The 24,722-nt window shown below is 35.9% G+C and overlaps 1 long non-coding RNA gene and 1 pseudogene across 2 annotated transcripts; one reads left to right on the top strand and one right to left on the bottom strand.

Annotated features, from left to right (window-relative positions):
• Nucleotides 1-328: 328 nt before the first annotated feature.
• LOC145955690 (uncharacterized) lies at nucleotides 329-2,550 on the bottom strand. The gene is made up of 2 exons (XR_014432342.1): nucleotides 1,553-2,550; nucleotides 329-667 (listed from the first exon to the last, which is right to left on the bottom strand). It is a non-coding gene; the product is annotated as an uncharacterized LOC145955690 (long non-coding RNA).
• An 18,512-nt stretch (nucleotides 2,551-21,062) lies between these two features.
• On the top strand, nucleotides 21,063-23,571 carry LOC109816948 (pentatricopeptide repeat-containing protein At1g02150 pseudogene; annotated as a pseudogene). The gene is made up of 2 exons (XR_014432341.1): nucleotides 21,063-21,114; nucleotides 22,076-23,571. The product of XR_014432341.1 is annotated as a pentatricopeptide repeat-containing protein At1g02150 pseudogene (transcript).
• The last annotated feature ends 1,151 nt before the right edge of the window (nucleotides 23,572-24,722 follow it).

Here is a 24,722-nt window from a genome sequence, read left to right as displayed (position 1 = left end):
CGGCTCTGATACCAAATGTAACAGCCCAGCAACCCGCATGAGGATATTGTCCGCTTTGGCCCACGGCCTCACGGCTTTGTTCTCGGGAATGGCCAACACCACCCCAAAACGCGTCCTCAAGAGTAAGGTATCCACACCCATATATATGGCATGCTTCGTTCACCTTACTAGCCGATGTGGGACTTCACAATCCACCCCCCCTCGGGGAGCCCAGCGCCCTCGCTGGCACACCTGCCCGGGTCCCGGCTCTGATACCACTAAATGTGACACCCTCTACCCCAATATCATTAATAAACATAAACTATATTTATAAAAGATTTTCATAGAATGATATAAAACAATAAGTATCATAAGGTAGAAGATGCACATTCATAATACATACACATAAATATTACACTCAAGAAGTTATTATAAAACAAAGATTATAAATTAATCCCAGTAAAGGTGGCAGGGCCTCCTAGTTAGGAATTAACTTATAATCTTTTAGTAAAATTATAATATGACAAAAATACACACTTTCAACATAAATAACATAAAAATTACAAAAGAAAAAATAATAATAATTTAACAATAAGTCTAGCTAATCCCGATGTCACATCTTATCAGAGCGAAACCCAAACAGAAGCCTAAGCTTCACCACCAACATCCTTAGCCTCATGCTAATTATCTGCATCATAATTTAAATATACACAAAAATGACAAGGGAGTGAGAAACTTCTCACTCAGTTGCAGATATAGAAATAAAAGTTAAATAGCACACACACACGCAATATAATTCACATATATAATCAATCTCACATATATGCTTATGTATAATGATTTTCTTGACTTGACTCACTAATGTATGCATGTGGCGCCATACGGAAGTTGCAGAATTCATCACTGGTGACCCGAAGGCACACCTATACAATTGTCGGTGACCCTAAGGTACACCTATCATTGGTGTTCATACACCTCGTTAGCATATCGTGGGTGACCCAAAGGTACACCTTGTTAGTCGTGGGTATGCGGCCTCAGCGGCACACCTGGAGTAATATGTGCATATGATGCATGTCATACATTCACAGACTCAACCTTTAGCATGTTACACATATCATATTCATATTTCATAATTAAGAATTATTTCAATAATCCAATTTAATAGTCCAATAGTCCAATAGTCCAAACAGTCCAACAGTCCAAACAGTCCAATAGTCCAACAGTCCAACAATCCAACAGTCCAGAGGTTGCTTAGGTATCATATTTTTCAATAATAATATATTAAGATCTTTTAAGTAAAGTAGGAAGCTTAAAAGGTAATATAAGATAATAAGGAGGCTCAGCCTTCCATTTAAATAATAGATTACAAATTTATAAATACTTAGGAGGCTTAGCCTTCCATTCAAATAACAGATTCTAATATGTAAATAAATAAGATATAAAACAAAACACATCAATAATACATATTCAAAGAAATAAACAACAGGCAAGGGATCGGGAGCCAATCCAACAAACAAACTATTTAACAATTATTCCCACACCCCCAAGCGAGGTTTCCCACTCCCCCCCTTACCTGGGTTTACAGAAATTTGGGCAGAATCTCCTCTCTTCTTTCTTTAAAAGGAATCGGAATTAGGGCAGAATCTCTTCCTCTTTCTCCTTAAACAAGGCACTAGAGCAGAACCTCCTTTTCTTTCTCCTTCTCTCTCTCTTACTTTCTCTCTCTATTTCTCCAGAATTTCCTTCTCTCTAGAATTCTAAATTTTCAAAACCTTAGGCCCCTATTTATAGAAATTTTGAAAATACTATGCACTATGCACTATTCATTAAAATAATATTATAAATTACTATGCACTATGCACTATTCATTAAAATAATATTATAAATTACTATGTACTATGCACTATTCATTAAAATAATAAAATTTATTAAAATTTATAAACTTCAGATCCGCAGCCCCTCTGTAGCCGCCAGTTACTGTGCACATGCACAGTAAAATACTATTTACAAATACGTAAATACGTATTTATGAATAGTGAAAAACGTATACGTGAATAGTAAAATACATGAATAGTAAAATACGTAAATAGTAAAATACTTAAATAAAAATATGACAAACCTTCTAATAATCTCAATAAATATTTAAAATCAAAATAACTTGTTTTATTTATTAAAATTTGGGATATTACATTTTTAAACCCTTTAATAATTTCATAAATATTTAAAATACATAAAAATAACCCTTTTTCATTGAATAAAATTTGGGATGTTACATTTAAAATAGCACACACACATATAATCATTATCATATATAATTATTTATCAAATTCCTAACCGATGTGGGAATGTAACAGCCCAAGAACCCGCATGAGGATATTGTCCGCTTTGGCCGCAGCCCTCACGGATTTGTTCTCGGGAATGGCCAACACCACCCCAAAACGCGTCCTCAAGAGTAAGGTATCCACACCCATATATATGGCATGCTTCGTTCACCTTACTAGCCGATGTGGGACTTCACAATCCACCCCCCCTCGGGGAGCCCAGCGCCCTCGCTGGCACACCTGCCCGGGTCCCGGCTCTGATACCAATGTAACAGCCCGCGCAACCCGCATGAGGATATTGTCCGCTTTGGCCCACAGCCCTCACGGATTTGTTCTCGGGAATGGCCAACACCACCCCAAAACGCGTCCTCAAGAGTAAGGTATCCACACCCATATATATGGGTGTGGATACCTTACTCTTGAGGACGCGTTTTGGGGTGGTGTTGGCCATTCCCGAGAACAAAGCCGTGAGGCCGTGGGCCAAAGCGGACAATATCCTCATGCGGGTTGCTTGGGCTGTTACATTAATGTAACAGCCCAAGAACCCGCATGTAGATATTGTCCGCTTTGGCCGCAGCCGTCACGGATTTGTTTCTGGCAATGGCACGCATGCCACCCCAAAACGCGTCTACACAAGGAAGGTGTCCACACCCATATATATGGCATGCTTCGTTCTCCTTCCTAACCGATGTGGGACTATATCCACCCCCCCTCAAGGGAGTCCAGCGCCCTCGCTGGCACACCGGCCCGGGAACCGGCTCTGATACCAATGTAACAGCCCAAGCAACCCGCATGAGGATATTGTCCGCTTTGGCCCACGGCCGCACGGTTTTGCTCTTGGCGATGACACGCATGCCACCCCAAAAGGCCTCCTCACAAGGAAGGTATCCACACCCATATATATGGCATGCTTCGTTCGCCTTCCTAACCGATGTGGGACTATATCCACCCCCCCTCAAGGGAGTCCAGCGCCCTCGCTGGCACACCGATCCGGGCCCCGGCTCTTATACCAATGTAGCAGCCCAAGAACCCGCATGAGGATATTGTCCGCTTTGGATGTAACAGCCCAAGAACCCGCATGTAGATATTGTCCGCTTTGGCCGCAGCCCTCACGGATTTGTTTCTGGCAATGGCACGCATGCCACCCCAAAACGCGTCTACACAAGGAAGGTGTCCACACCCATATATATGGCATGCTTCGTTCTCCTTCCTAACCGATGTGGGACTATATCCACCCCCCCTCAAGGGAGTCCAGCGCCCTCGCTGGCACACCGGCCCGAGAACCGGCTCTGATACCAATGTAACAGCCCAAGCAACCCGCATGAGGATATTGTCCGCTTTGGCCCACGGCCGCACGGTTTTGCTCTTGGCGATGACACGCATGCCACCCCAAAAGGCCTCCTCACAAGGAAGGTATCCACACCCATATATATGGCATGCTTCGTTCGCCTTCCTAACCGATGTGGGACTATATCCACCCCCCCTCAAGGGAGTCCAGCGCCCTCGCTGGCACACCGATCCGGGCCCCGGCTCTGATACCAATGTAACAGCCCAAGCAACCCGCATGAGGATATTGTCCGCTTTGGCCCACGGCCGCACGGTTTTGCTCTTGGCGATGACACGCATGCCACCCCAAAAGGCCTCCTCACAAGGAAGGTATCCACACCCATATATATGGCATGCTTCGTTCGCCTTCCTAACCGATGTGGGACTATATCCACCCCCCCTCAAGGGAGTCCAGCGCCCTCGCTGGCACACCGATCCGGGCCCCGGCTCTGATACCAATGTAACAGCCCAAGCAACCCGCATGAGGATATTGTCCGCTTTGGCCCACGGCCGCACGGTTTTGCTCTTGGCGATGACACGCATGCCACCCCAAAAGGCCTCCTCACAAGGAAGGTATCCACACCCATATATATGGCATGCTTCGTTCGCCTTCCTAACCGATGTGGGACTATATCTATCTATATGCAAAATACATTCAATCATATCACAGTATAATTTCATCATAACTCATTATATAGTGTATATATATATATATATCAATTACTCATCATATTCACATACAACATTCGTGCCAATCCAACAATTAACACTATGCCAAGGCCTCGCCACATCTGACACAGGTGATACAGGTTAATTGCCTCACTCAACCCACACCAGACCAGGGTCACGCCCTCCCTGTAGCATCACTTACCCAGGGGCCGTGCCGTCCCTCGCCATTTTGGTGTGAGGAAACACAATCACATTACAATCAATACAATCTCTTGCAATTAACCCTATGCCAGGGCTGCCATAAGCGACATAAGTGGTGGTGTTAACTGTCCTACTCATCCCACATCATACTAGGGTCACGCCTTCCTTATAGCACCACTTACCCAGGGGTCGTGCCATCCTAGTCATCAATGTGAGACATCACAAGCATAATCATACAATATCTCAACTCATAATTCAAATTCACATCAATATCATCCATCAAATAACGTAACAATAACTAATATAATAATCAATAGAATAATTAGTATAAACTATAAACAGCGTATCAGGGGTTATACTACTCCTACCATGCTCATCCTTATTTCATATGAAAGATAAGAAAATTTCCTATAACTCTCATGAAGACATCAAGTCCTAAGTCCATCATCTACTTTGTGAAAAATGATAAAAACCGCAACAGCTATAGATAAAGCTGACAGCTTGACCCCTCTTCACTAAAACATCCATATCTGGAGTTCTAGACCTCCTTTTTGGGTGATTCCAACGCCATTGGAAAGCTAAAATCCAAGGCTACAACTTTCATTAAGACCTCAAAATCAAAATATTCACGCTCAGCGCCCAGACTTGCACTCAGCGCGCCCAGCGCATTCTGCAACCAGCAACCCATGAAAACCTTGAAAATTCCTTCCAATCATGAATCCAATCCAAATTACACGAATTTGAACCATTAAAAAAAACATAAACAATATCAAAAAAACATCATTTTAAGCAAGAATCCAAATTATAAACAATATCCTCATGCGGGTTGCTTGGGCTGTTACATTGGTATCAGAGCCGGGACCCGGGCAGGTGTGCCAGCGAGGGCGCTGGGCTCCCCGAGGGGGGGTGGATTGTGAAGTCCCACATCGGCTAGTAAGGTGAACGAAGCATGCCATATATATGGGTGTGGATACCTTACTCTTGAGGACGCGTTTTGGGGTGGTGTTGGCCATTCCCGAGAACAAAGCCGTGAGGCCGTGGGCCAAAGCGGATAATATCCTCATGCGGGTTGCTGGGCTGTTACATTCATAGGACCCATGAGCACACTACAGAGAATTGTTTCGTTCTCGGAAGGAAAATTGAGCGTCTTATCAAGGAGGGTCGTTTAAAGAAGTTTGTGGCAAGAAAGCATGATGAAGGCTCGTCTGATAGACGGCGTAGACATGAAGGGGAAGATACAAAAGGAGGAAGGCACAAAGGAGGGCTCCTCCTAGGGACCTTCCAGAAAAAAGTTCAAAGACCCATCAACAGGCCGTCCATGGAGATTTTAACACCATAGAGGGGGGATTTGCTGGAGGAGGCCCGACGTCAGCGGCACGGAAGAGATACTCCCGATCGATGTTATCAGTCTCAGAGTGGGCAAGACCACATCGGCCAGCCATCACATTCTCGGATGCCGACTACGAGGGGGTGTCTCCCCACGAGGATGACCCTATAGCCATTTCGGCGATCGTCATGGGCTACAATGTGAAGCATGTGTTGGTAGATCAGGGCAGTTCGGCAGACATCATGTTCTGGGAGGCTTTTGTCGGGATGAAAATTTTGACTGATCGCCTTATGCCATATGCAGGAACTCTAGTAGGTTTTGCAGGCAATCAGGTGACGGCCAGGGGGTACGCCGACTTAGAAACCACCTTTGGGCAGGGACACCCACTACAAGAAAATGACGATTTTGCTACGGTTATATGGACTACATTGTGATGGTTAGAACTGCCGCAAAGACAACATTGCGAAAGTTTGGGAACCGTCGTAGAATTGTCCGTCACAAGGGAATTTTGCGACGGTTATCAGAATCATTGCACAAATCGTCACAAAATTGAAATTGCGACCCCTGAACCACCGGACGCACTAACTGCCTCTATATTAACATTGCGACCCTTTCATCAACTGTCGCACCAAATGCCTCTAAATTAATATTACGACCCTTTTTTTACCCGTTAGAAATTATAATTTTTTTTTAATAAATTTATTAATGTAACAATCCTCATATTTGGCATCTCAAGGGTTCTAATTTTTTTTAATATAATAATAATAATATATTTTATTATTCTTTATTTATATGTACTTACTTTTATAATTAACATCTACTTATTTCTATTTAAAATTATAATTTAAATTATTTAATTTTATAATTTATAATGATAATATAATTTATAAAATTATAAATATTTATTTATTACATACTTATAAATTAAATTTTAATATTTTAAATAAATTATTAATTAATTTAATATATTTATTTCCCTTAAATCAAACATATAAAATTCAAAAAAAATGTATTTATCCTTGTTTTATTTTCTAATTATCAACTATTAATAAAATACTAACTTAAAATCTTATCTAATTATATATAATATTCTCATATCAAATTTAAAACCAGATATTAGTTATACAAAAATATTAAGATCATATAGTAAATTGTCAATAAGATTTTAGTTAAATAATTTAAAATAATTAATGTTTCAATTATATTGTTAATTAGCAAATAATTTATTCCAAAACTAATTAATTTTTTTATATTAATTATTAGTAAAATTTAATAACTTTTAAATTAACAATTAATTGGATCCGTGAAATTCAACACACACCATAAGTTATTGAGCGGAATAACTTTATCAAGAGTTATTTTGTAAGTTATCTTAAATCAAACATATAAAATTCAAAAAATGTATTTATCCTTGTTTGCTTGTGTGAAAAATTTGTTTAGGAGGTTTCGTGCACACACAAAGTAGTTTAGGAGGAATCCTAAGGGATAGTGCAGTTTGCAAGTAATGTTTAATAAATGGTAGAAAAATTTTGCAGGTAGCTTTTCCTGCGGATTTTCCTGCAAATTTTAATCCGCAAGAAAAAAAAATATTTAAATTTATAATTTTAATATTTTAAAAAAACTTCAAGTCCCACATCGATTGAAAATAAAACAATTAAATAGTATATAAGTTAAGGCAACACTTACCTTACAAGTTGATTTATATGGTTGAGTGTTAGGCTTATAATCTACCATCTCAGAATTTAAAAGATTATGTACATGTTGGAGGCATGGAAACAAATGCTTCAAATGAATTCATTGTGAGCATTCGAAAGTTGAAAAATTATTGATAGAATTTATAGTAATTTCTTTATTTTTTTTCGTAAAAAAATTCCTGCAAAATTTCTTGTGAAAAAATTCACAGGAAAGTTTCCTGTGAATTTTTTTTGCAGGAAACTTTCCTGCAAATTTTTTTGACCAAGATAATTATATTAGAAACCTATTAATTATTCTATTTAAAATATTGACCAAGATACTAGTAATTTTTATTTATTTTTTAAGAATTTCTTTATAAAAAAAAAAGTGATTGTTTAACCCCCACAAACAAAAATAAAATTTTTCTTAACATTTGCTGATCTAAGCCTATCAATTTACTTGAAAAACTCCTTGTAATAAAAATAAGTGATCTTTATTTTTTTCAGAAATTTCCCACAGGTGCGTGCTATTTATCTCTTCAAACTTTGTCTAGTTAGTTCCATACCCACTATTTCCCAAACAACTAACTCACACTCTCGCACACACAGAGCCAGTAAGATGAGTCTCCTTCCACTTCAACCTCAATCCTCTCTTCACAACCAAAACCTCTCTCTCTCCTCTTCCCTCTGTTATTCCCCCTCACTCCCCTTCCACCACTCTCTCGCCGAGGCTCGCACGTTCTATTTTTGGTGTGATGGGCTAGAGATCCTATATGGATTATAAATAATGTCATAATAGTATATATGAGTGAGAAATAATTTCATAAATATTATGTTCCTTTCGTCTGGTCAGTTGTGAAGATGGACGACTTTAATTCCGTCTAGAACATTTCTTCGTCTTGTGTTATCCATCGTCTGATACTTTGTTGACCTTCGACTGGTAGTATTCTTGTCTTGTATTTGTTGTATTTTCGTCTGGCTTTTGATTAGGCTTAGTCTTGATGCTTGATCAACCATCATCTGATGATTTTTACAGTTCAACCAAGCTTCGTTCAATTTGACCATAGTATGTGTAATAACACCTACTTCATTTTTCAGTTTTGTCTGTCCTTATATTTATCTGTAACACTAACACACATGTTAGAAATAACAATATGTATTATATTTGTCATGTTCAAAACCTTGTTGGATATTTCTTCGTGTGACTTAACAAAATGATGTTAAAAGATCTAGAAAACATACACTTGTAAGAGAATATGAATTGTTGAGAATGAATCATGGTGAATCAATTTCTGACTTTCAAAAATGTTTTACACATTTGATAAATCACCTTATTGGTCATGGAAGGAAGTTCGAGAAAGAAGAATTGAACTAGAAGGTTCTACAATGCTTGGATAGGTCTTGGCAAGCAAAAGTAACAGCAATTAAAGAATTAAAGGACCAAATTAACATCATTAACACTTGCAAATTTTTTTAGAAAGTTGAGAGAGCATGAACAAAAGGTGCACATATTTTATGAAAATTGTTGAGATTCATGGGTGATGAATCAAGCTCAGCTCTAAGGTTCTGAGAAGTTTTGATGATAACAAAGGGTACAAGCCAATAACAAAGGGCAAGCTAGTCAAGAAAGGACATGAAGATCATGAGAGAATATGATATGTAATAGGAGTAGCTCATATGTTCTTATGTGTTGTGTTGCCTTGTTTGAGTTTATTTTTTGCATGTGTATGCTTTGTGCTTGAGTAAATCTTAATCTAAATTGACTAAGAGTGAGTATGATGATGATCTAAATGACTTGGAAAGTTTTCTAAAGTGAGAAATTGAGTTTTTGAAAACATACTCAAAATAATCGATTATCATTAAAAATAATCTATTATTCCAGCAAGAGGTTCAGGGAACCTTGCTGTAATAATCGATTATTTGAGAAATAATTGATTATTCCAGGAAGTACTCTCTGGAATAATCAATTATCCTATAAAATAATCGAGTATTCTGTTCTTGAGTGATTTCCAGAAATCATGAAGAAAAAATTAATCGATTATCCTAAGAAATAATTGATTATCTGGGTCTGGAAAACTTTATAAATAGTTTTCACACTTTGAAAAAGAACAAGAGAGATGAACTGAAAATAATAGAGAGAAAAATTGATTTTGTGAAGTCTATGTGACCTTCTTGGGGTGTTTTCTTTGTGAAACCAAGAAGAGAAATATTTTGTGAAATTCTTTGAGAGAAATCATCATCATCACTATATTCTTGGAAGAGAAAGATTAAGATGTGTCAAGAATTCACAGTCTGATTTGTTCAGCTTCCAGGTGAATTCGTTCCTTTAATTCTGTGTAAAGTGTAAAGAAATCTTGAGTAGGTGTCTCAAGTGGTAAGGAATTATTGTATTGGGTTTCTACAAGAAGTGTTTTCTTGGAGGCAAGAAAGTGTCTATCTTGAATGTAGGAGTGTATGCATGTGTGGTATGCTTATAAAACTTCTTCATTAAGATAGTGGAACAAGTCTTGATCAGGTTATGATTGAGGACTGGATGTAGGTCACATGTGGAGTGGTTGAACCAGGATAAAACACTTTGCACTCTTTTCTCATTTCTATCTCTTACCTTGAATCATCTTTATTTGAATGCTAAAATGGCTGGTCTTGATTGATATGCTTGTATGATTAATAATGGTTTGAACTAAAACATTACAATTGCATATTAGTTGTTTCTTAGACTAAATTCAATAAAGATTAATCAAGAATTCATATAGGAGTCATTCCCATTTGTTAAAGGTTTAATTAACTTCATTGAGAATTCATATTAGAAAAGCTTTTGAGTGAAATAAAGATCTTTAAACTCTGAAAAATTTTCAAGTGTCATTGAATCCAATTCACCCCCTCTTGGATTAAGCCATTCTTTTCTATCAATTGGTATCTAGAGCAAGGTTCTTGAGTGTTAATCAAGATTTCAAAAATGGCCATCAACAACCTACCTTATGGTGAAGGTGTTTATATTCATAGACCTCCTGTGTTTAATGGAGAGAACTATGTCTATTGGAAAATTAGGATGAGGAATTTTATTGAAGCAATTGATATTGCTGTATAGGATGCAATTGAAAATGAATCCTATATTCCTATGACTAAGGATAGTGATGGAAAAAGAGAAAAACATTGGAGTGAATGGAGTGATGATGAGAAAAAGAGAGCTCAATATGATTATAGAGGAAAGAACATCATAACATCTACATTGTCTATTGATGAGTTTTTTTAGAATTTCTCAATGCAAATCATCTAAAGAAATGTGGGACACGCTACAAGTTACTCATGAAGGAATAAGTGATGTAAAAAGATATAGGAAACATACTCTCATAAGAGAATATGAATTGTTGAGAATGAATCATGGTGAATCAATTTTTGATTTTCAAAAACGGTTTACACACTTGATAAATCACCTTATTGATCTTGGCAGGAAATTCAAACAAGAGGAATTAAACTTGAAGGTTCTACAATGCTTGGATAGATCTTGGCAAGCAAAGGTTACAAAAATTGAAGAATCAAAGGATCTAACCTCATTAAAACTTGCAACTCTCTTTGGAAAGCTAAGAGATCATGAGCAAAAGCTGCACATTTTTGATGAAAATGAACTACAAGATAAAAAGGGAAAAAAAGTATCTCTAAAAGCCTTAAAATCAATCAAAGGCAAGGAGAAATATGAAGATACAAGCTCTGAAGATTCTGATTCAGAAAACTTTAATCTGCTGGGGAAAAAGTTCAAAAAATTCCTAAGAAAGAAAAAGAGATCCCCCTACAAGTTCAACAGGAAGGCAAATAAGAAAGATGAAGGAAGCACATCTTCTTATAATTGTTTTGAATGTGGAAAATCAAGCCATATAAAAGCTGAATGCCCCAATCTTCTAAAGAAGCAACAAGAGGAAAATAAAGGGAAGAGAAACAATAAAGGAAAAAGAGCCTACATAGCTTGGGAAGACAATGATCTAAGCTCAACTAGTAGTGAATTTGAATCTGAGGAAATCAACCTATGCTTGATGGCTAGAGTTGATCAAGATAACATTGTAAGTGATTCTGATCTTGAGTCTAATCCTGATTATGATCAACTTCAAGAAGCTTTTATTCAAATTCACATACAAGAACTACTTTCTTAGGTGCAAGAAAGGGTCTATCTTGTTTGTTGAAGTCTTTTGCATGTGTGGTATGTGTGTGAACACTAGTACAAAAAAGGTAATTTACGTCAGTTATTTTAATTTTTTTATGTCAGAAAAAGGTCCAACGTAAATGCGGAAGACGTAAATTTACGTCGGTTGTGAATGTCCGACGTAAATTTACGTCGGACATTCACAATAGCTGACATAAAAAGGTTGAAAAGCAAAAAAAAAATAATAACGCGTGCAAGAAGAACGAGCTGTTCTCCAAGCAGAACGACCCGTTCTGATTGGAGAACACCCCGTTCTCCTTGGAGAACGCCCCATTCTGCTTGGAGAACGAGTCGTTCTTCTTGGAGTATGACCCGTTCTACTTGGAGAACGGGCCGTTCTGCTTCAGTCAAGCCAAACGCACAGCATTTTCTACCTAGCATTAACTAACGTATTAACAAACGATATCCACCCAAACACGAAGAAGAGGATAATATTAACTAATATATTAATGCATCAATACATACATTTATTTTCAACATATTAAGAAACGATTTTCCAAACTAACCTCAAATGCGAGCCCAATGCAATCGGTCAAAAACTCAAGAACCACCCAAACGCGCAAACGTACACTCAGATGCAATACTCTCAAAGGAAATCTTAACTCAGAAGACTCGAATTGCATATATATATATATATATACACTCAATGCTCTCTTGTTTAAAAATTGACGCGCGCGAATACAATTTAAAATTTGTAGATATTTTACGTCAGACCTCGTAGGGGCCGACGTAAAAAGGTTGGACTTAATTACAAAAATGTCACCGTATTTTTTTAACGTCAAATTTTTCTTTGTCCGACGAGAATACAGTGACGTTAATTACCTTTTTTTTACTAGTGGAAACTTCTTTATTGAGATAGTGAAATAAATCTTGATCAAGTTATGATTGAGGATTGGATGTAGGTCACATGTGGAGTGGCTGAACCAGGATAAACACATTTGCACTTTTCTCTCATCCTTATACTTTTACTTTCAACAATCTTTAATTGAAATTTAACTTGCTAATCGTATAGCTATCTATGACTAATAATTGTGTATGATTAAAATGGTTTAAGTTGCTAGTGAAACAAACTCATAAAAGTTTATCCCATATACTAAGAGGTTCAATATACTTCATTGGAAATTAGTTTTAGAAAAGTTTTAGAAATTAAAATCCTAAACTCAAATAATATTTTTAAGTGTCAATAAATCCAATTCATCTACACTCTTGGATTTAGTCATTCTTTTCTAACACTCACTTCCTTAATTCAAAATTTTTAGCCTTCCTTCTCATTTATCCTCGAAAATTGCATTTTACAAATATTCTTGACAATTAACAACAAAGTATCTCTTTCGATAATCACAAACTAGTATTCCTTTTATTTTCACTTGTATACTTGTTTTTAAACCGCATATTGATTTAAATTTTAAAAAAAACCTTATATCACAATTTAAATTATTCTTTCTCTCCACTCTAAAATAAATTAAAACACTATATTAAATGGAAGTTTTTTTTTAAAATAGTTTTCTTCAATGCAAACACTTTTTATGAATTTTTTCTTTAGCTAGAACATCTTCAATTTTTTTTAAACATTCTTTAACATTTTATATCTTTCAATTTATTCTTTTTCATCTTTATTTCCAAATTGAACTTCAATATTTTTTGAAGAAAAAATCATCAATAGTTAAAAGAACCTTGTATCATAAAATAAATGATTTGTAACAAATTAAAATATAAAATTTTAAAAATAACTATTTACAATGAATTTTAATATATAATTATATATTTATAGTTATCTTAAATAAACATTTATCTTAAGTAGTAGATATAAACTAGTTTATTATAAATATAAAATATAATTTGTATTTTTAAATATTTATTTATTATGAATTATAATTGTGTAAAAAAGTATTCATTATATGTAATACTCAAAATAAAATGCTAATTTATTATAAATCAAACATATAACTTATATAGTTAAAAATATTATTTATGATGACCTATAATTATATAAAAACCTATTAATTATTCTATTTAATATATTGACTAAGATACTAGTAATTTTTATTTATTTTTTAAGAATTTTCTTCAGAAAAACAAGTGATTGTTTAACCCCCACAAACAAAAATAAAAATTTTCTTAACATGTGCTGATCTAAACCCATCTATTTATTTGAAAAATCCTTGTAATAAAAATAAGTGATTTTCATTTTTCAGAAATATGCCAAAGGTGCCGGTCCAAACTCTAAAATTTAAGAATGTGTTTAAAAGTCTGTTGAGATTATTAATTGAATTGAAATAAATTACATTTATAATCTTTTATTATTTTTTTTATGTATAACTATTATCGAAACACAAATTAAAATCTATTTATCTCTTCAAACTTTGTCTAGTTAGTTCCATACCCACTATTTCCCAAACAACTAACTCACACTCTCGCACACACAGAGCCAGTAAGATGAGTCTCCTTCCACTTCAACCTCAATCCTCTCTTCACAACCAAAACCTCTCTCTCCTCTTCCCTCAGCTATTCCCCCTCACTCCCCTTCCACCACTCTCTCGCCGCGGCTCGCACGTGCTGCTTCCATCGTCTCTCGGTCATGTGCTCGATCTCCAAGATCCACAGCTATGGCACGGTGGACTACGAGCGCAGGCCCATCGTGCGCTGGAACGACGTGTACCGCAGGGTGTCGCTCAACAACGACCCCGATGTGGGCTCCGCCACCGTGCTCAATTAGTGGGAGAACCAAGGCAGGCACCTCTGTTGGGATAAATTTCTTAAGTCAAATAGAAATTATCCATTAATCAAAATTAAGAACCGTTGTCTTAGATTACAGAGTTAATGATAATAACACGTACCTGTATCCATTGACGTTGATCAAAAGGTTGCAGCGGAATAGTCTTTTGGTGCAATGATCTTCCTCAGCCAAATCACTGGATTCCTTCATGGGACTTGATGTTACTCTTCTGATGGGGAGACAAAGAGACGTGTGTTTCTGATTTGGCATATTGGGGACCATGATCATCTTTATGATTTTAAACCTATTAGGGTTCCCATTAACCCCTAACGGGCCAAATCTAGTTTCCACTTATATGGGCTCATATCAGTTTTTCCTGTTGGCAGTCTAAAGGCTCACTAAAATTAGATCACTTTTATTGAGCCCAACTCAATGTAAATAACTAATATAAATACTACAAATAATATATGTAGCCCACAATATTTATTAGAAATAAAATTTCTAACAATCTCCCACTTGGGCTTCATATTCATTTAAGTATTTATATCACAAAATTCTATAGGCGCGCAACTGTATGCTATTTACTTTTAGACTCCCCTTAAACAATATGGTCCATCTCATACAACAATAGGGAACCACTGCAACTTTCATCATTATCTAATGTGACTAAACCACAATGATCACCACAATTGTATGCACTCAATGACATAGATCAAATATGGATAAGTGGCATGGAAATTACATGCAACATGATCTTAATCATGTCTATTTCCAACTGGTCCAAACTTTATTCTTTATAGAGATCCATTCAAAACGCAACATATATATATTGCACAAAATAAGCTCAGAATAGAATTATGAACATCAACTTTATTTGCGTAGAAAATCCAAATAGTACAAACATTTGGAAAAATTAAAAATAAAGAAGACACAAAACATAAATGAGACTCCCACTAAACTAAGGTACTATAAGGAATTACACCCATACGAGCAGTGTGCTCATGAAAGACTTTAGGCACCAAACCCTTAGTAAGTGGATCAGCTAGCATAAAATTAGTCCCTATATGTTCTATAGAAATTTGCTTATTCTGAACTCTTTCCTTAACAACCAGAAACTTTATATCAATGAATTTTGACTTGGTTGTACTCCTATTGTTATTGGAATAAAGAACTGCAGAGTTATTATCACAATAGATTTTCAATGGCCTTTCAATGCCATTAACCACACGTAAATTAGTGATAAAATTTCGCAGCCATATCCCATGGTTGGATGCCTCAAAACAAGCAATGAACTCCGCAGCCATGGTTGATGAAGCTATAATAGTCTGTTTAACAGACTTCCAAGAGATAGCTCCTCCAGTCAACATAAAGATGTATCCAAATGTGGAGCGTTTACTGTCTTGACATCCGGCAAAATCAGAGTCTGAGTATCCAATGATCTCTAAACTGTCAGACTTCTGATAAGTGAGCATATATCCTTTTGTTCTCTTCAAATAGCGCATTACACGCTTTACTGCTTTCCAATGCTGCATCCCAGGATTACTTAAGTATCTGCCCAAAACTCCCACAACTGAAGCATAGGGAATATTTTGCATCTCATTTCTTTCAAGGTCATTATTAGGGCATTGTTTGAGGCTAAATTTGTCTCCCTTGGCTATAGGGGTATCTCCTGGTTTACTATCTTTCATGCTGAATCTATCTAAAACTTTATCGATATAGTTCTCTTGTGATAACCTTATGATACCATGAGAACGGTCTCTTAGTATCTTAATACCTAATACAAAAGAGGCTTCACCAAGATCTTTCATTTCAAAATTCTTTGTTAGAAATCTCTTGGTTTCGTGCAATAAGCCTATATCGCTGCTGGCAAGCAGTATATCATCGACATATAACACCAAGAATATATATTTACTCCCACTAAACTTATGATAAACACAATCATCAACTATATTTTCCTCAAAACCATATGAGGTAATAACTTGATGAAACTTGTGATACCATTGACGGGAAGCTTGTTTGAGACCATAAATGGATTTCTTTAGTTTGCATACCATGGACTTTGAGTCACCAGACACAATTTTCTGGTTGCATCATATAAATTGTTTCTTCAATGTCACTATTTAGAAACGCAGTTTTAACATCCATCTGATGGAGCTCTAAATCATAATGAGCTACGAGTGCCATTATTATTCTAAAAGAATCCTTTGAAGAAACTAGAGAAAAGGTTTCTTTGTAATCAATGCCTTCCTTTTGAGTGAAACCTTTAGCAACTAAACGAGCCTTATATCTCTCGATATTACCTTTTGAATCCCTCTCGGTTTTAAATATCCATTTACAACCAATAGGTTTCACACCTTCAGGTAATTCAACGAGATCCCAAACATCGTTGTCTTGCAAAGATTTCATCTCATCCTTCATGGCATCAATCCACTTTTAAGAGCTAGAACTTTGCATAACTTGACAGAAGTTGATTGGATCATCCTCTGTTAAACCAATGCCATCCTCATGTTCTTGAAGAAACACAATGTAATCATCTGGAATTGCACTTTTCCTTTCTCTAGTGGATCTCTTTAATGGCACTTCTTGAGATTGTTGAGCTTGCTCTATAGGTATTTGAGGGAGAACCTCAATATTGTCTTGTGTAGGGACAATGTCAGGAATAACTCCATGATTGTCACCTATTACTGGGGTAGGTACTGGAATAGTAATAGGCACGAGGACTTGATCACTGTCAATGACAGGTTCTTCCTCAAAGACAACATTTCTTATGTTTTCTTCCTTCCCAAACTCAACATCCTCAAGGAATCTCGCATTCCCCGTCTCAAAGAATGATCTAGTAGTGGGATTGTAAAATTTATAGCCCTGAGAGCGTTCAGGATAACCAACAAAATAACAGCTAATAGTCTTTGACTCCAGCTTACTTTCATGCGGCCTATAAGGACGCGCTTCAGCCAGACAACCCCAAATGTGTAAATGTTTTAGACTTGGCTTTTTACCTATCCATAGCTCATAAGGAGTTTTGTTAACTATTTTACTTGGTACCCTATTTAGGATGTAGACTGCAGTCTTAAGCGCTTCTCCCCACAATGACTTTGGTAAGGAAGAATGACTAATCATACTTCTCACCATATCCTTAAGAGTCCTGTTTCTACGTTCTGCAACACCGTTCATGCTTGGTTTCCCAGGCATAGTATACTGAGGAACGATGCCACATTCCCTTAGGAAAAGTGCAAAAGGCCCTAGACGTTGTTCACCTGATCCATCATATCTACCGTAATATTCACCACCACGATCAGATTTGACGGCCTTAATTTTCTTTCCAAGTTGAAGCTCAACTTCAGCTTTAAAAGATTTGAAAACATCTAGGGATTGAGACTTCTCATGAATTAAAAATAGGTAGCCGTACCTTGAATAATCATCTATGAACGTAATGAAAAATTGTTGCCCATTCCAAGATGCCGTAGGGAATGGTCCACAAATATCTGTGTGAATTAATTCCAAAACGTCATTAGCCCTTTCGGCACCTAATTTTCTAGAATTTGTTTGTTTACCCTTAATACATTCAACGCAAACCTCAAAGTCTGACAAGTCAAAGGGTTCAAGAATCTCATCCGACACAAGCCTCTGAATTCTCTTTTTAGAGATATGGCCTAAACGCTTATGCCATAAGGTGGATGAGTTCTCATTTATTTACGCTTCGTACCACGAGAATCAATGTGAAAATTTTCTTTATTGGAACTAACTACATCTAGTAAGTATAAATTATCAATTAAAGAACCAGAACCAACAACATTTGAATTTTGGTAGAGGCTAAATTTATTATTTTCAAATGAACAAGAAAAACCAAATTTGTCCAAACTAGAAATAGAAATTAAATTCCGCCTAAAAGACGGTACAACAAAAGTTTCAAATAAATCCAAATGAAATCCAGTTTTTAACTGTAATCTAAATGTTCCAATAGCCTCCAGTGTGACCTTGTTGCCATCACCCACATATATAAATCTTTCATTATCACTTGGTGGTAGGCTCCAAAGGCAACCCTTCATGGATACACTAATGTGAGTAGTAGCACCGGAATCTACCCACCAAGTATCACGTGGTACAAAAGCTAAATTAATTTCAGAACAAACAAAAGAGAGAAAATTACCTTTCTTTACACGCCAAGAGGCGTACTTGGGACACTCTTTCTTCATGTGCCCAGGCTTCTTGTAGAAGAAGCAAGTAGGTGTGTTCTCATCCTTTTTGACTTTCTTTTGCTGAGAAGTCCTTTATACAACATCCTTATTATTCTTTCTCTTCCTACTCTGAGAGCTTGACGCTAAATGAGCATTTTCAGTCTTTTCTCTTTGTTGCCTTTCCTCCTCTTGCACACAGTGAGAAATCAATTCATTCAAGGTCCATTTATCTTTCTGAGTATTATAAATCACCTTGAATTGTCCAAAGTGTGCAGGAAGGGAAATCAAAACTAGATGCACGAGCAAGTCATCAGACAGCTCTAACTTTAGTGCTTTTAGTTTTGACGCGAGATTAGACATTTCCATAATGTACTCCCTTATGTTTCCTTTACCTTTGTATCTCATAGAGATAAGTTTAGCAAGCAAACTGCTTGCATCAGCTTTCTCATTACTGGTGAAATACTGCTCAACGGCATCAACGAAACCTTTAGCATTTTGGCTTTCAGAAATAGAGCCCCGAAAAACTTCCGGAATAGATCGCTTCATGATCATCAAACACATTCGGTTTGAGCGTTCCCACTTTTCAACCTTATCCTCATCTGGGTTTTCCGGATTTGGAGTGGGTTTCTCAGCCTGAAGTGCAAGATCAAGATCCATGCAGCCAATAATTATCTCAACTGCTTCCTTCCAGGCCTTAAAGTTTGTCCCATTAAACATAGGCATACAATTAATTTGAGCAGATAAGTTAATAGCACTAGCAACAGCAACTGTAATAGAACATAAAAAAAATTTAATTTAATTACATGCTCACAGTAAAATAAAATAAATAAAACATGCAGATTATTTACATAATAGACCCATTACAAGATACCGAGCACAACATTAATTCTTTGTCTTTGGACATACAAATTAACTTGTTAGTGGTACTCTCAATGCAACGATCAAATATTGACAATTAATTCTGTCAAATAATAGCCTTTCTTTGGACCGACTATTATTCACATGATTGTAACTTTATAATTGTCACATATTTATCATCACAGGCATGTTATTATTTGGCCAAATTGTGTCTTCCTTTGGGATGGGCACAAATTGCATAAATAATCTCATACTAACATCTATTATAATTTTTAATCAAATTAATTTCTATAATAGGGATTGCTTTGGCAATATATTACATCAATTTATTTAATTAAAAATTACCAGAAAAATTAATTAATAAAGAGGGTCTATAATCTGCCAACATTTGCACTCAAATTTGATATATATAAAAAATATCAATTTAAATTTCAAGAAAATAATTCTTATGCGAATGCCATTAAAAAACGATAAAGTGGAATTCAATATATATTAATTATATAATTTTTCCAAATATCATTTAATATAACAACAATGGTTTTGACAAAAAAACAAAAATTCCCACTTCTGGTGGTACTCAAAGGATCAAACACAATATTATTTTTTCACTTCCGGTGAGAAAAATATTCTTTTATTTCGTTGTTGCACAATTAACTCACTTCTGGTGAGAAAATGCTTCTTTACTGCATTGTTGCATAATTAACTCACTTCTGGTGAGAAAATGTTTCTTTATTGCATTGTTGCACAATTAACTCACTTCTGGTGAGAAAATATTCCTTTATTGCATTTTTGCACAATTAACTCACTTCCGGTGAGAAAATTAAAAATTCAAAAAAAATTTCTACATTTGACAATGTCTTCAGGATCATTGCAAAATTGTTACATATACAAATTTATAACATTCACAGAAAATTATACAATTTCACAAAAATTCTCTTTAATAAAAATTTAATTTTTAATCGATCTCTTTATCCGTATAATCAATTAAACCAAATGTAAGCAAAAAAAATGACCAACGCATTCAAATACACGTATTATCAATGAAGAGAGAAAAAAAAGTTGTAACAATACACTTTAGAACCCCATAACCTAATAACAACGGCGGCTCTGATACCACTTGTTGGGATAAATTTCTTAAGGCAAATAGAAATTATCCATTAATCAAAATTAAGAATCGTTGTCTCAGATTACAGAGTTAATGATAATAACACGTACCTGTATCCATTGACGTTGATCAAAAGGTTGCAGCGGAATAGTCTTTTGGTGCAATGATCTTCCTCAGCCAAACCACTAGATTCCTTGATGGAACTTATGTTACTCTTCTGATGGGGAGACAGAGAGACGTGTGTTTCTGATTTGGCATATTGGGGACCATGACCATCTTGATGATTTTAAACCTATTAGGGTTCCCATTAACCCCTAACGGGCCAAATCTGGTTTCCACTTATATGGGTCCATATTAGTTTTTCCTGTTGGCAGTCTAAAGGCTCACTAAAATTAAATCATTTTTATTGAGCCCAACTAAATGTAAATAACTAATATAAATACTACAAATAATATATGTAGCCCACAATATTTATTAGAAATAAAATTTCTAACAACCTCACCAAGTGGGAGCTTCCTAGAGTTGTCAAGGAGTTGAGGAAGTACAGGAAGTATCATAGAGCCCTTGAGGTCAATACTCATTCTTCCAAATTGGCTGCTTTTGTCTCTATCGATGTGTGCTTTTACTTTTTAGTGAAGAAATCATCAATTTCATTACTCTCTTCTAATTAGACTGATATGTAAGTAATTGGTCTGAGTTCTGGTAGAATTGAGCTTGAGGGCATGTTTGGATGAGTTTCTACGAAGCACTTTAAGCAGAGGAAATTAGGAAGGGAGGTCAAAATAAACTTTTTCATTGTTAGAGTCGGTTTCGACACAAGTTTAGGAGCCCTTTTAAGAGTTTTGAGAGTTTCTATGCCAAAAAATATTTTTATTTTATAGTAGAGAAATTCTCAAAAACCCTTCTATGCTTGTATCTAACAGAGTTTAAAGCTAACTTTTGAAGCTTATTTATTGGAAATGAAGAGCTTTGTCTAATATATAAGCTCTCCTAAACTCTTTTAAGCTTGTGTCCAAATAGACTTCTAGTAATTATGAATTGTTGTTGGGGTTATCAAGCAACTTTCAATTGGATTGCTGTTGGATTACGGGCAAGTGTTTAGTGATGCAAACTTTACACCTGGGATATCTGGTCTTTGGTGTGAGGGATTGGAGATCCCACATTGATTATAGATAAGGTTATAATAGTAAGTGTGAAACAATCCTTATTTTATAAATCGGTTTTGTAAGGTCGAGGTAGATTCTGATAATAGTTCCATAAATGTTATTTCTTTACTATTTATTTAGGGTACTTGGTTTTATGGGATAAATAAACATGTACGATAACATAATTTGTGACTGTAACATCATTGTTAATTGTAAATTCCAGATATGCAAACACTGCTTGTAAAAGAAACTAATGGCATTCTTCCTTTGGAATGTACTGAATTATGAAATCACTTACTGTTTCTGATTATGCTTACTAATTTGCTTCGGATGCCGTAATATGAGCCATGTACAATTTTTTGAAATCAATGAGCAATTGTTGCAGGTATATGATTGGATGAACAATAGACCAGAGCGGTTTAGAGTTTCTGCAAGTGATGCAGCAATTCAGTTAGATCTAATTGCCAAAGTTCGTGGAGTTTCTAGTGCAGAAGTATTCTTTCTGAGTCTGGAAGAGCAGTTAAAAGAGAAGAGGACTTATGGTGCCCTTTTGAATGTATACGTGCATTCTAGATCAAAGGAAAAGGCAGAATCTTTACTTGACACAATGAGGAGTAAAGGGTATGTAATACATCCACTGCCATTTAATGTAATGATGACTCTGTACATGAACCTTGAGGAATATGATAAAGTTGATATGTTGGTTTCTGAAATGATGGAAAAAAACATAGAGCTAGATATCTATACATATAATATCTGGTTATCTTCTTGTGGATCTCAAGGATCAATAGAAAAGATGGAACAAGTGTTTGAACAGATGGAAAAGGATCCTACCATTGTCCCTAACTGGTCAACATTCAGCACAATGGCTTCAATGTACATTAGGATGGATCAGAATGAAAAAGCAGTAGAGTGCTTAAGAAAGGTTGAGGGTATAATTAAAGGTCGAGATAGAATACCTTTTCATTATCTCCTGAGTTTATATGGACTTGTTGGAGAGAAAGATGAACTGTATCGTGTGTGGAATACTTACAAATCAATTTTTCCAAGTATACCAAACTTGGGATACCATGCTATTATTTCTCCTCTTGTAAAATTGGATGAAATTGAAGGTGCAGAAAAACTTTATGAGGAATGGGTTTCAGTAAAGGCAACATATGATCCTAGAATCGGAAACCTTCTTCTTGGCTGGTATGTTAAGAAAGGCAATACAGATAAGGCTTTGAGTTTCTTTGAGCAGATGAAGAAGGATGGTGGCATTCCAAATTCAAATACATGGGAGGTTTTTTATGAGGGCCACATTGCAGATAAGAGGATTTCCGATGCCCTGTTTTGCTTGAAAGAAGCTTTTATGTCTGCTGGGGGTTCAAAGAGTTGGAAACCAAAACTCTTAAACTTATCTGCATTCCTTGAGCTTTGTCAAGAACAAGATGACATGGAAAGTGCTGAGGTTTTAATTGGATTTTTGAGGAAGTCAAAATTTAGTAAAATTAAAGTTTATGCTTCACTCATTGGCTCATCTGATGGTACCATTGACAAAGGTGAATTGTTAAGCAAGATTGATACAGAAGATAGAAGTGATGATATCATTGACAGTGAAACCATGGATGATGGTGACTCTCAAATGTTGCTCAACCAACTAGAGTAACTTTTGATTCTTTCTATCGTATTTTTTTTAGTAGTGGAAAATGGGTTGCTAGAACATACAGGGAAATTTTTTGTCAAGTATGATCTCATTCAAGTTTCATGGCTTCTATGCCTCGTCATAATAGTTAGATAGTGTAACTGCTTTCAGAATCTTTATGCTACAATGTTATGTAATGTTTTGCATTTCATACGAATTAATGTTGATATATGTGATCTGAGGTCATCCTTGTTTAAGATTTTGTGAGTTTTGCCCTTTTAAATCTGATTTTATGTTTGAACTATAGTAGTTTAGGTTCAATATCTTTTGGACCGTTGACTCTATTTGAAAGGAAAATGAGTAAATCCCTTTAGATTGTAAGATGGTCATTTAAATTCCTGACTTTAAAGTCTGCTTTCGTACCAAACGTTGTAAAAAAGTCATTCATTTTAGTCTTTTTTTCACTTCATTTTCCACTTTCATTTTGTACCAGAAAAGAGTAATCTAAATGTCATTTTATAAAGCTATGATCTAATATATATATATATATATATATAAAGTTAGGGATTAAAGTGATGGATGGTTATAATTTTAAGAATTAGGATGCAAGTTGCAAAGAAACTGCTTCACTAATTTCATTTCGAAGGAAAATTTTTACAAGAAATACAACTGAAAATTTGTCTAGATTCAAAATACCATGTCAAACATGCATTGAAACGTGTGACCAAATCACACTGTTAGTTCTCCAACTTTGGAGAGAACCGCCATGTAGCATATAACACTCTCATGACTATGAAGCCAATAAGTAGCATTAAGCCAATGGCCCCTCCACACACAAAAGGCCTGACATTTTGACTGAGCCCCACAGAACACTAAATCCTGACATTGTGCCTGCTAACACTAAAATGTAATAGACCAAAGAAAGTAGCAGCATTGAGTTTGCAGGCACACGAAAAGGCAAGGACCAGGAAAGTGTTGCTGTGTAAATGAAGTTCATAAAAAACATTCCAGTCCATATCATGGCTGGGACAAACATGGTACATGCTTCACCAAAACTTAGTAGTGATTCCTCTGTACTCTTGTGAGTGTTTGTGCTAGTGAATTGGGATAACTTGTCTAAAGGATTACCCAAAGCCCATAGTTGGCCCAATTGCCCTGCATATAAGGTACCCCATAGAGTAGCACAGTCATGTTGAGGAGCATAATCTATCACTCTTGAACAGAACCCTCGAAATTTCCATTCATATGGCTTCTTTTGATCTCCTTCCACTACCCGATTTCCTTCAATGATGTTCATCACATGGTTGGGGAAATGGGAACAGTTTTCCACCCTTGCCTGTGGATAGTCACAAAAAAAAAAAAAAAAAAAAAAAAAAAAGAAGAAAAAACGCAGCGGAAACTGGTTGAT

The sequence above is a fragment of the Cajanus cajan genome, chromosome 3 (assembly GCF_000230855.2).
Source record: "Cajanus cajan strain Asha chromosome 3, NIPB_CcT2T_4, whole genome shotgun sequence".
In the NCBI taxonomy this organism is placed as follows: domain Eukaryota; kingdom Viridiplantae; phylum Streptophyta; class Magnoliopsida; order Fabales; family Fabaceae; genus Cajanus; species Cajanus cajan.
Note: the sequence above shows the minus strand (reverse complement) of the source record. Positions and strands in the feature narration are given on the sequence as shown.